The sequence below is a fragment of the Diabrotica undecimpunctata genome, chromosome 3 (assembly GCF_040954645.1).
Source record: "Diabrotica undecimpunctata isolate CICGRU chromosome 3, icDiaUnde3, whole genome shotgun sequence".
Lineage (NCBI taxonomy): Eukaryota > Metazoa > Arthropoda > Insecta > Coleoptera > Chrysomelidae > Diabrotica > Diabrotica undecimpunctata.
Genome location: NC_092805.1, coordinates 63706694 through 63720072, shown reverse-complemented (window position 1 = coordinate 63720072; position 13379 = coordinate 63706694). Strand labels below are relative to the sequence as shown.

General features: G+C 32.4%; 1 protein-coding gene and 1 long non-coding RNA gene across 5 annotated transcripts in view; both read left to right on the top strand.

The window, feature by feature from the left end:
* Positions 1 to 13379, top strand: part of LOC140436865 (putative transmembrane ascorbate-dependent reductase CYB561 homolog) — a 66114-nt gene that overhangs the window by 22755 nt on the left and 29980 nt on the right. The gene's annotated exons all lie outside the window — the stretch shown is intronic.
* On the top strand, positions 5223 to 5518 carry LOC140435625 (uncharacterized). Its single transcript, XR_011950198.1, has 3 exons — positions 5223 to 5286; positions 5338 to 5391; positions 5444 to 5518. It is a non-coding gene; the product is annotated as an uncharacterized lncRNA (long non-coding RNA).

Below are 13379 nucleotides of genomic sequence, written 5' to 3'. Positions count from 1 at the left end.
TTCTAGCTATGTGTCCTGCCCATCTCCATTTTAGTCTGGCTATCCTTTTGATGACGTCAGCCACTTTGGTTCTTCTCCTGACCTCTTCGTTTTTTATTTTGTCTCGCAGAGTTATTCCTAACATTATTAGCTCCATGTTTCTCTTTGTCTGAATTTGGTAGCCAAGGGTTTTGTTAAAATAAGTGTTTCTGCTCTGTATGTCAACACTGGGGGGATTGATCAAATACTTTCATAGTATTTTTCAAATACTCTTCGGAAACATTTAAAATTCTTTATTTTTGTTTCAATCTGTCTTTGTTGTTATCCATATACGACATCGGCTTTCCTTTTTACATTCTCACACACGATTCTATCTTGGATAATACTAATATTAATCACTTTCACATACATATTCTGTGTAACTGGCTCCCTGAACGTCTGTTTTAATACTAGAGATTACAATTGCGGAAAAGTCGAAGAAGACTATTGATTCCTACTTTAAAAATTCTATGTAAATTCTATGAACATTCTATGTAATGTATGGTTACTAGGATGGTTTGCAAAGATGGTTTTAGCTTGAGTTCACTTTGTACCTCATCCGACTTTAGACAGTTATTCGCGAAAACTGGATTCCACCATAAGAGCGATAATTTACAGAGCGATCATATGCAGAGAAAGTTCAAGCAAATCTTATAAAAGAATTTACTAATTTAATACAAAAAGGACAAAGATTTTTGTTGGGCTTCGACGAGTGGACCTCCCAAAAAATCACAGATACGTAAATCTCAATTTGCATTTGCACAATGCAGAACATTTTAATCTATGTTTGATCAGAATTCACGGCTCGTGCACTGCCGAATACTGCATTGAATTAGTGGCAGAACGGTTGAACATTTTTGGTTTAATGATTGAATCCGACACTATTGGTATCACAACCGACGGCGCAGCCGGTTTGGTGAAAGTTGGTAAGCTAATGCCTTGCTACCAACAACTGTGCTATGAACAAGGAAGTCAGTGGGCTGCAGTAGACGTGCTGCATAAAAAGAAATCTCAAAGAGAAGTAGAACAAGCAGCAATAGATGACACTGATGAATATGAAGACGACAACAATCGAACCAACATCAGCGAGCCCTGTTGAATTGATTCCTCGTTACAGCGATCTGCTTATGAAAATATGAAAAGTTGTTAAAACGCTCACAAAGTCACCTACCAAAGACGACATGTTCTTGCAAAAATATGCCAAGCAAGAGAAAGGCAAGGAATTAAGTTTAATTCTTGACTGTCGCACCAGGTGGAACAGTTTGCTCAGTATGCTGGAACGTTTCTACAGCCTAAAAGTTTGCATCGATAAAGCGTTGATAGATATTGATTCTGCGATAACATTCTCTGCTGGCGAGTGGTCAATAATCAATGAGTTGATCGCCACTCTTCAACCGGTGAAACTGGCTGTAGAAGCTCTTTAAAGAAGAGAGCTCACTTTGATAACGACCGACACAACCATGAAATTGGTCTTAGATAAACTAAATAGCTAGGACTCTAGCTTTAGTGCAGAGCTATCGGAAGCATTCCGCAACAGAATCGCGACCCAGCGCCTCTCTAAAATTACAAGTACATTAGTGTACTTACAAAATCTAAAAAAGTATAAACAAGAAATAAACATTTTTTGAGTCTTATAAATAAACAAGTGATTGTGGAACCAGTGCAAGAGGACATAGTGGAAGCAGAAGATGGGTCAGCTAATCCGGGGCCCGTGAATTTTACTTTAGAACAAGAACTTGAGATTGAACTGAAACGAGAGTGAGAAAACTTTTATAACAAAAAAAGAACTGGTTCTTAAAAAGATCACGAAAATATTTTGAAAAAGAAAATGATTTATGAGCCCGAAGGAGTGAAAGACGATCATTTGTCCATGGTTTGTGACTATTTGATCACCGACCAAGCCAAACCAAAACCGACCAGCGTATCGTCGGTCGCTTTAATCGTTGTTTCTGAGATAACAGTTTATTTAAACATTTCTGTTCAAAATTATCTCAGCTACATTTTTTATTTGAAACATTTTTTTCTGTGACGTACAGAATCTTGGTAAATCGATTTTTTTGGCTGTTTCCCCTCTGCGAGGTGGGGTTTTAGGGGGAAGCCGGGGGGTAGGAGTACTTTGCATATTTTTTGCGGTCCCAAAATTTATATTCTCAGCAAAATCAGCTTGTAGTATGGTATTTAGAGGTTTAGTGGCATTTTCGTTTCTGAAGACTGGAATAATTAGCGACTTTTTTCGATTTGTTTGGACTCGGGATCAAAATCCCGTATCAGCCAAATTTTAATGCTATCGAATTAGGAAGACTGCAAGACATACATATCTAATATTGGCAGAGATGAATATAAAGATGAACATATTTTAAGTATGTGGAAGAAAGCAATTCAAAAGTATAACGATTTTTTTGTCGATTCATCTTGGCCAATTGTAAAAATTCTGGTTTTAACTGATGTTCATCAAAATTAACGTTGTTTATTCATGCTTTCACTATGGTAGAATGCGTTGTCCATGGGGGTTCTAAATTAGGAAGTAATTGTGTAATTATCCATTTAGTAAATATTATGCTATGGATTTCACCGCGATAATCTGCAGTCAAGGATTTGGAACAAAATAACAAACTGGTGTCTGAAATAAAACCTTTTACTGAACCGGAATGAACCACAATAAATATTTTTTCATCCTAACCGCCTGGTTTACGTACACTTCTGCTGTTGTCATCCTACCAAGACATTATTTTACTTACTCTAGAAAAATCCACGTCTCGTCTAAAAATACAACTTCCCGTGGATATGTACTATTTCTGTTTTCCATGTATTTACGTAAGAAATACGCTCGTTGTGCTACGATATGATTTCTTTCAATTAAAGCTCTTCCATGATTACCTTTTTTAAATTTAAAGCTCATATCTTTTAACATTCTAGTCAAGGATGTTTTACTTGTAGAAACAATTTTTTTAGCGTGCAGTTCATTGATCAACGTTTCACGGGTTACATGTTTCTCTAAAAAGTGATTTATTTTAATATATTACTATAACTTGTGAAGTCCTACCCGTAATTCTCAACAGAAAGTTGGTTTACTTACTGTATTGGTACATATTATATATTGTATTTCAAATTTCAATTTTTTGGCTGAATGAGAATTGTCCAAGCCAAATTTTATTGCCCTCAGGTAAATCAGTAGTTTTCGTTTTTAAACGAGGTCTGCTTTTTCCCGGAGAAGATAAAACAGGATTTTTTTCTTTTCTTTTTCGTATATTGTATACTGTTTTTCTCGCCAATTTACGTGCAGCTGTTACTGTCTAAAACAAAGTTAAAATATTATCAATATTTTTAATTGCAATTAAAAAAATCCAAAAATAGAAAGTTCCTTATTATAAATATTTTGTTATGTAATAAAGTTGCCAAATAAATAATATTATTAGTATATATGCTTGATGTCATTAAAGCTTTATAATAGTACACATTTGAAAATTGTACTTTTTGTACCTCTTAAAGAGATGACAACATTTCCAACGGTCCTCCATCCCTTTTTTCCAATTCAAAGTACTCGAAGTAAATTTAAAACGAGTTCTTGTGCTTTTAAGGTAAGAGTTTTTCCAGATATAATCTAAAAAAAATCATTTCTTAACTGTGTGAATGAGGTTAACTTTGTATGTAAATGAATGTCAAAATAAAATACACTTACCCTAAAATTTCAAACTCCAATATAAAATTAGTTGTAAAAACAACTGTTTCTGTAATTAAATAGTTTCTAAATGCAAAAACAAGAAAAAACAGCAAAAAATACAACAAACTGACAGCCAGAAGTAAACAAACCAGAAACGTCACAAAATGCACTTAACATCTGAAAACGTCCCCAAACGTCTTTTGTACCTATCTCTTTGCGATGTACTGAGTCTAGAGCGTTCATAAAAATAGCATGTGTCTTTGCTTAAGAGCGTAGGCGCAAATTTTAAACGGAGCGAATCGACACCGGCGCTCCTATCCCTAGTTTATTTTTCTTCACACAGCAAATTACGTGTAGTAAAACTCTCACTGGTACAAAAGCTTTAAAACTGTCGGTATCTAGTTTATCCAGAATCGGCTTAGCACGTGTATATCTGTAAAGAACTCCGTTGTATAGTGATTGTTCAATTATTTCATAAAGACTTTATTTATTTCTTTATTTGCATAAATTAAAATATGGGACGTTATTACAAGAAATGTGTTAGTGTAAGACGAAGAAATAGACGGTTAGCTCAATTGAAGTAAGTACTTTTTACATAAAATTAATTAATTACTTTCTTTCTGATTTGTAAATATATAGTGAAAATATCATCTATAAAATCGATCAGTAAACCACGAATTTTTTCATTAAATTTTATTTTCGCTTAAAAGAATAAAGTATCTGTTTGGTTTTTGTGGATTGTATGTTTGTGGTTATCACTGCTAGCATTGTAGTAGAAGGTCTACATTTTTATACACTATTTAGTATTTTGTGCCTATTACTAATAGGTGAGCGGTTTACCCCTAAAAACATGCTTAGAAACGGAAAATACTGATATTTTTTTTGCATTTCTACCGCACCTATCCTTTTTTATTCGATTATATATATATATATATATATATATATATATATATATATATATATATATATATATATATGTATATATATATATATATATATATATATATATATATATATATATATATATTTCGTTCATAAGTTCAAATGTATTTTTTTATTTTATTCCAATTGGGCCGGAAATTGTTATTAACAAATAACGTTCTCAAATCGCTTCGAATTTTTTTAGACGTATCTCATCGAAGTAAATAATGTTTCTTTCCTATTAATATTTTGTTAATTAAATGCCTGAATTAGTTATTTTTGGATTTTTTTTTTCTAAAAATCTACTACTAAAATGAATTACAATTCTACAAAAAGCTGTATAATCTTTAAACCTTTACGTATATTTAAGAATATTATGACAAGAATAAGTGGTTTCTATCTTGCTAAAAACAATTTTAAATTTAAAACAAAGATTTTTAAGCGCCGCGAGCCGTATAGCCTCGATCGTACACGCTTTGTGGTATATTATATATACAGCGATAGATTGCTCAAAATGTTAATTCGAAATATTTTAACGATAAGAAAACCAATAAAAGATATTAAATAAGTAAGTCATCATTTTTACTGCTTATTTATGTAATTATTTAATTTCACTATTGCAGACGATCCACTAGTTATCCAGAAATGAGTGGAGAGTTTGTCGAAGGGGAAACTGTGGGTACTAAGTAAGTAATACATTAATTTTTTTTTAAGTTATTTAATTTGGACTATTATAGACGAGCACGGTATTCTGGAGAGGCGGCTGAAGAAGTAGCAGAGATAGTTATTAAGTAAGCCATACTTTTAATTTTTTTAACATGAAATTAATACGATTTTTAACAGTCAATCCCGTAATTTCGAAGAATCTGCCGAGGAGAACATAATAAAGGAATATTCAGCTACTACGTAAGTTTTTTCACCAAATATAAAATGTATTTAAAGTGCAGTAAACTTTTAAACTTAAATAAATAATTTATATGTCTTTTAGACAAACTACTTCAGATTTCATATTACAAGAAAGAAGAATTGTAGATGTGCAATATTTTATTAGGCAAATACTGCAATTCCCTCATCACGGATTGTTCAATTGCTCTTCAGAAGATATTACGGTGACTAGTGAAAAGCGAAAAGGATTTTATTCTAAATTCACTCTCTTTTGCCCAATGTGTCGCGTGAAACATGAAGTAGAAACTGAAAAATATAAACAACCATCCCTCAACGTCAATTCTGCAGCAATAACTGGAATAGTTAGTACTGGTGGAGGATACACACAACTAACTGAATTAACGTCCAGTTTAAATATCCCACCACTATCAAAAAAATATTATTTATCAATTCAAAATGATCTAATTGACTTATACCATGAAAGTTCTTGGACATCAATGCTTGAGGCTGGACAAGAAGAAATCAAATTAGCAAAAGAGCATGGAGATATTAATGAAGATGGCTATCCTTTTATAACTGTTGTTGCGGACTGCTCTTGGTCAAAGAGATCATATAAAACAAATTATAACGCCAATTCTGGAGCTGCAGCCATTATTGGTTACAGAACCCAAAAGATTCTGTATCTTGGAGTTAGGAACAAATACTGTTCCTACTGTAAATTATACGGAGAAGATAAAGAACACGTATGTTATAAAAATTGGACAAAAGCTTCGACTGCAATGGAAAGTCAAATAATTCTAGATGGATTTAAATGTAGTAAATACATGCATGGAATTACTTACAAATTTTTAATAGCTGATGGAGATAGCAGTGTTCATCAAAAAATTTTAGAAAATAGACCATATGGTAATAATGTTGTTGAAAAAATTGAATGTCGTAACCACCTCCTAAGAAACTATTGTACAAGATTAAAAGAGTTATCAACAAAACGATATAGTTCCGATGGAAAACTGGTACCAATTTTTTTACGAAAGCTTTTAAAAAATAACATATTAAGATTAAGAACTGCTGTGACAAAAGCAACTGAATACCATCGACAGTTAGATAAACCAAGTGACTTAAAAATAAAGTTTTTGAAAAACGATATATCTAATAGCCATCTTCATGTATTTGGAAATCATTCGAATTGCGCAGATTATTTTTGTCAGAGAAAATCATCAGAAACAGATTATACAATACCAATGAAAGAATGCAGCCTCTTGAAAGATATTAGCTCATGTGCAGCAAGATTAAAATTCCATGCAAATAGTCTGATAAAAAATATGAGTAACAATTATGCTGAACAATATAATAATGTAATAGCAAAGTTTCTAGGAGGTGAAAGAATAAATTATAGCTCTCGGGGGTCCTATGAAATGAGATGTCATGCTGCTGCTTTGTCGTACAACTCTAAAGGTCATTATCACCAAGCCCTTCACAAAAGCATTACAGGAAGAAGTCCTGGCATATATACAAAAAAATTTATTTCAGTGTGCACCAAAAATACATTGCGAAGAAAATTATATTACAAAAATTTCCACAAATCAAATAAATATATAACAAAAAACCATGCTCCAGATGAAAATTATGGGCCACAAGCACAAAAAACGTTAGAAATTGATCATGACGAATTAGAAAAAATTAAAGAAAAATTTCTATCGGAACTTCATAAGAATACTGAGGAATGTATTCAATTATTTAATAACACAATAACTCAACGGAATTCAAGTGAATGGTATTCAGAAAGAAGGAAACGTCTGACAGCCTCGAATTTTGGTCGAATTTGTAAATTAAAGGTAACAACAGACAAAAGAAAGGTTGCCAAAGACATTATTTTAAATGCTTTTAAAGGAAATAAATTCACAGCCTATGGAATAGAAAAAGAATCCATTGCAGTACAAGAATTAAGCGAAATGCTTGCGTTAGATATTTGTCCATCAGAAATGTATGTTCATCAGGAATATCCTTTTTTAGCTGCAACACCTGATGGACTCATAGGTAACAATATGATTGTCGAAATTAAATGTCCAATTTCAGCAAAAGATTTATCTCCTAAAGATGCAATAGATAGGAAGATACTAAAGTATATGGAAGTGAAAGATGATAGATATATTTTAAAGAGAAATCATGCATATTACTATCAAATTCAAGGGCAGTTATTTGTAGCAAATAAAAACTTCTGTTACTTTTGCGCGTGGACCCCGAAAGGATTGATATTTCAGCTTATTGAAAAAGATGAGCAATTATGGGAGCAAATGGTAAAAAAATTAAGAGAATTTTATTTTAACAATTATCTTCCTCTATTGATACAAGAAATAATCGAAGAAAAGTAAGGTTGAGTGTTTATATTTTTTGTTTTCTATTTTTACATTTTCCATCTATTACAATGCTTAGGTATAATATTTTATTTGTATGTGATTACATAGTTTTATAATGCCGGCTGATTGTATAAAGTCTTTTTTTTATTTATTTTAAATTACATTATTACTGTATAATAGGAATCGAGGTTTCAGTATGTAGGGTAGACTGGGGCTAGTTGTGCCACTTTGGACAAAATAATTTTGTAACATTTTTTTCGTAATTTTTAGGGCTGTTAGATTACTTTAATGAGGTACTATTTTTAATTGGGAATCATTATTTGGGAACATCAGCAATTTTTAAGCAATACCTTACAGTATGTAAATAGTTTTACAAAATGCACATATTGTCACAATTTGCCCCAATATGGGGTAAGTTGTGACGAACTTGGGGCAGGTTGTGACAGTAAATATTTTTAAATATAATAAACTTTAGTTGGAGAATAATAACAAAGTTTCCATAATAAATTTATTTTATAGTTAAGTATAGATACATAAATGTTTGATAAATGTTTATGTAAGAAACAAATGTGTAGAAAAACATCTAGTGAATTTAAAGTAAAATAAAAAACTTAATCGCTATCGTCAATTTGTGCTGATTCTACTTGTAGTTCTGAAGAGTGGCAGTTTATACAAACATAATAAAGATCATCTTTTGTGCACTTTACATGAGCCCACCTCTTGCATTCCATACATTGCACCCAGTCTTCTCCTAACCTAGACTTTTTATATGGTCCCATACAAACTAAGCAAAAGTAATCTTCTTCCTCTTCTTCTGAGCTGTCTTCTCTTTTTCTTGTTGCGGTCTCTTTCTTTGGCGCTGCTTTTTTCTTAGGCAACAGTTGTTTTGAGTCAAATAATTTTTTCTTTATTTTATCCTCTTTGCACTTTATTGTTTCCTTCCTCTTTAACTCTTCACTGCGAATTGTCTCCTTGACAGGTGTGCTAGTCAAAATTGCAGATGTTAAGCTCTTGCGTTTTTTATTTTTTCGAGGACCAGCTTTTGGCAGAGGTCTTATATCCATAGGGCTGACAGGCAGAACTTCGGCATGGAATGATCCTGGTAGGTTGGCCTGCGATGATCCTTGTTGATATGGTCCTGGTTGATAGGTATGGGAGGGTCCTGGCTGGTTAGCATAATATGACGACGGTTCAGGTTCATCGAGATGCTGAAACTCTTTAAGCTGCCCAGCACTGGCTTCCTCATTACCATCTACGATGTCAATAGGCCTATTCAAAGGTCGGTCGGTCACCGAAGAACACAGAAAGTCTTCTTCATTAAAAATGTTTCTATTGAATTCCCATATTCCTGTAGAACGAAATCCTGCCTGAACATTTGTTGGTGTTACAGCTTTAGGTAATGCTGTTTTCACTATACTTGGGATGTCATAAATTGAGACTGTGTTTCCAGGATGAGATTTCATCCATCCACACATGGCGTCGTTTAAAAACTTCTTAAATGGACCAAAAACGGAAACATCCAGTGGTTGAAGTCTATTTGTTGTATGGGGAGGGAACGATAAGAGAGTAATACCGTGCTCTGTACAATAGTCAAGGACTTCGATATATAGGTGAGCACTGTGGTTGTCTAACAGAACTAAAACCGGTGATTTCTTTGAGCACCTTACTTTTTTTACAAAATGCTTCATAAAAAACAAAAAGTCCGGGCCTGTTATCCAGCCACTTGGGTTAGCAGTACCACAACAACCTACTGGCCCATCACGTACAAAATGCTCCTTGTAAAACTTACGTGGAAAAACGAACATAGGAGGAACTGAGTTACCCTCTGCGTTAATAGCAAGAACCATAGTAACATTGGTCCCCCTCTCAGCTGAAGTGACACCACCAACTCTTTTCTCGCCTTTCTTCGCTATGATTTTTACCGGTTTTTGGACAGTCCCAGTCCCTGTCTCGTCTATATTCCAAATATCATTAGCTGTAAAATGGTTTTGACTTAATACTAATTCGAGGTTATCAAAAAAGAGTCCGACATTGTGCTTGTTGAAACTTGTACTCCGACTTAAGCTGGTAGCCTCAGGAACACGAATAGACACATTATTGTTACGTTGCATGAACTTTGTAAACCAATCATTACTGGCGTGTTTTGTTGCTACCCAATTCTCAGGCACAAGAACTTTGTTCGCTATAGCAAATTCAAAAGCTAAACTTTTCATTTCTTTTGGGCTAATACCATAAAATATTTTCGCTGCCTGAACAGCATATTCACAGAGCTCTTCTTCTTGTTGTTGTGAAAATATCATTCGAGGTCTTTTGTAACCCATTTCTACCACTCCATCTGGATTGGTTTGTTGTTTTTTTATATATCTAAGTAAGGACATCCGGTTAACGCCATATTTTTCAGCTGCTTGCCTTAAACTACACGATCCAGACTTAACATCTAACGAAGCCGACTCGTAACTGTTTATATTACTCCGACCACGTTCCGTTTTCCTTTTATAATTTCTCACCATTATCTGTAACAAACCCATAAACATGCATTAAAATTAGTAGGGGCATGTTGTGACACTGTCACAATCTGCCCCAAGCCTTTCGTCACAACTAGCCCCACCGTACGCCATTTTACATAAAGCCACTTGCACAGACCTTGACACGTCGTATAGAAACCAAACTGTGTCTTACTAGAGAGAAATAAACAAACTATCTACTACAACTAGAATAAGTTTCTTACCTTGTGGTTTGAAAGTGAAATAACAATTCAAAGACAACAGCAAAATTTTACTTCGTTACAACGAAATGACATATAATTTTATAAAGCGGCAGAAACGCATAGCATCACAACCAAACTACACAAACAGACTGAGGACATGCGGACGTGGAATTCTGGGTAACCGGGCGACGCTGCTACCTATGGTTAGTCTATAAAACTATTTGTCACAACATGCCCCTGTCACAACTAGCCCCGATCTACCCTACATCTCTCCTGAAAGTAAACAATTTTTAGAACATTGTTGTAAATAGAATTTTTCATATAAAAATGATTGCACGTCAGTCAAGATTTACTACGTCAGAATCCCACAGCGTTGCCAAAACATCAGAATTCCTCACAGTAAGTAAGGAATTTTTAAAATGTCAACTATTTGTCAAAAATATATTAACAGTAAATACATTAAGTTTTAAAACGACTGCAACGCACTAAAATACATAAGAAAACATTTTAATACAAAATTATATATTCTAAATTTTAAAGCTTTTAGAGCATTAACAGTAAGAACGTCCCGCTATTATTTCTTGTTCAAACTAATCTATCTTATATGAAAGTTTATCAGCTTTCTATGGTATAGCACAGTTTTGGTACAGCACAATCAAAATACACAACAATAATTAGTTTGTATAGCTACTAATCTAAATTTAATATGTATTTATAAATACAATTTATTAATATATAATATATTATGATCAAATTGGGTAAGAAATCAAAACATAAACAAAATTGTTACTATACAAAAACGACAACACTTTAAACAATTTTGCCACACGCTGAACTGTCATTGAAACACGTTGGTACACTTAAGAATACAGAATAATTAACAATCAAAATACCCACTCTCAAAAGCCGCCTTTGAAGTTTGTCAGCACGCGAACGCCATGTTTTAGGCGGAAACATAGACTCGAACTGAGAAATTTGTGACAAGCTACGACAGAACTGTAATTTAAATTTTTAGAGAATAATAATTTAGTACATTTGAAATAATTTAATCTATTCTTCAACTAAAGGTACGAATAAAATAGTGCATATTATATCTGTAGTTGCCGTAAATAAACTAAACTGGGTTAATTTGTCTATGCACACCAGATAAAATGTCACTGAACAGCACTGGTTCCGACTAAAACATGGCTGATTCCGTCTGCGTAAACAAGATGCGCGTACTTATTTTTTTAAGCAGAGTGGGCATTCTGATTGTTCAGTATTTTGTGCTTAAGATATCCTAAATATTGTTTAAACGATAAAATAATTAAACTATAGTCATACGTTCATATACAAAATATATGAACAACCAAAAATAAAAAACAAAAAAAATAAAAAACAACCAAATTTAATTGTGAAATAATTGTGATATAACAAATAATAAAATAATAATTGTAAATAATTATCACCCTGTGTATTTGCATCTAACTTTATATAAGTCGGTATTTTCTATTATTACGCTTGTACCCACAATTAAAATATTGTTTTGCTAAATTCATTGGTTTCGGAGTTAATATTTTTTTAATGCCCTATAATTTTAGGAAAATCGAAATATGTCCGGAAGTACCATATTAAGGTATAAAAGCTGCAATAAAATACGGAAGTTCCATAAAAACAAACATACTTTAATATGTCCACTTTATGAGACCCCTGGTATATTTCCAAATAATTTTAAAATTGCCTTTACATTCCTATTTAGTTATATTATCAGCAAATTTGGTTTGGAACACTTTCGGTAATACATCTGTTTTGAGAGTTGAGACATTTTCTCCGAACGGCATCGAGACCCAAACATTTCAAGCACAGATGTTTTTCTTTACCTCTTGTAAACACTCATTTATATGTAATTTCTTAGGGTAGGTAATAAAAAGCATATAAAATAATCCAGGAAGCACACTTTTGAAATAATCCAATAATGATAAGTTATTAATTATGATTAATAGGATCTTATTGCGGAGAATATTTATTACAATTATCATAAATATCTTTTAATTTAGTTTTTATTTTACTTTCAATGTATGCTAACCTAGCTACTATGTATTTTCTAGAGGCCTATGTAGCCACTATCTTCTATATAAATAGACAAACAATTTTAGTTTTAAGTCTTAAATGTACCATAGTTTAGGATAAATATTGTAAATAAACAATGAATGTAAATTGAACCCAGTATTTTAATCTTTACACTCTAAAAAAAATAAACAAAAAATATGTAGATATGTAGCCGAAAATACCATTTCATTATTTTTCTTAGAGACAAAAAAGAGTTAAACCTCTCCATGAAAAGCAAAACCTTTAATTAGAAACTCTTACAATCATCTTTATTATAATATGATGTCAAAATTTAATAATTCACTCAAGATATTGTCATGTGTCAACTTCATAGTTTTTCATATCTACACCATGAACACTTTAGTTTATTGCCAAACTCGCATTTACGATTATGAAAACAAACTCTTATAAAATAATACTTTCATTTGAACTTTAATGACTTAAAATACTTGAATCTTCCATAAATAATAAACAATAAATATTTTTTCATTAATTTCACGTCTTAAATCAATTATTTATCAAATAAATTATCAATATTATTTAATAAGCAACACAAAATATTGTGCGTTGTATGACAAAGATAGCGAATTTTCGATTTGGAAAATATTACCACGGACATGGTGTTCATTTTTTTCAAATCTGAAAAAACTAATACATGTTTTTGAAAAATTTAAACGCAAAATGAAAGATTATATTATTACCGAGGGCCGAAAGTCCCTTAGAACAAATAAAAAGTTTTTTT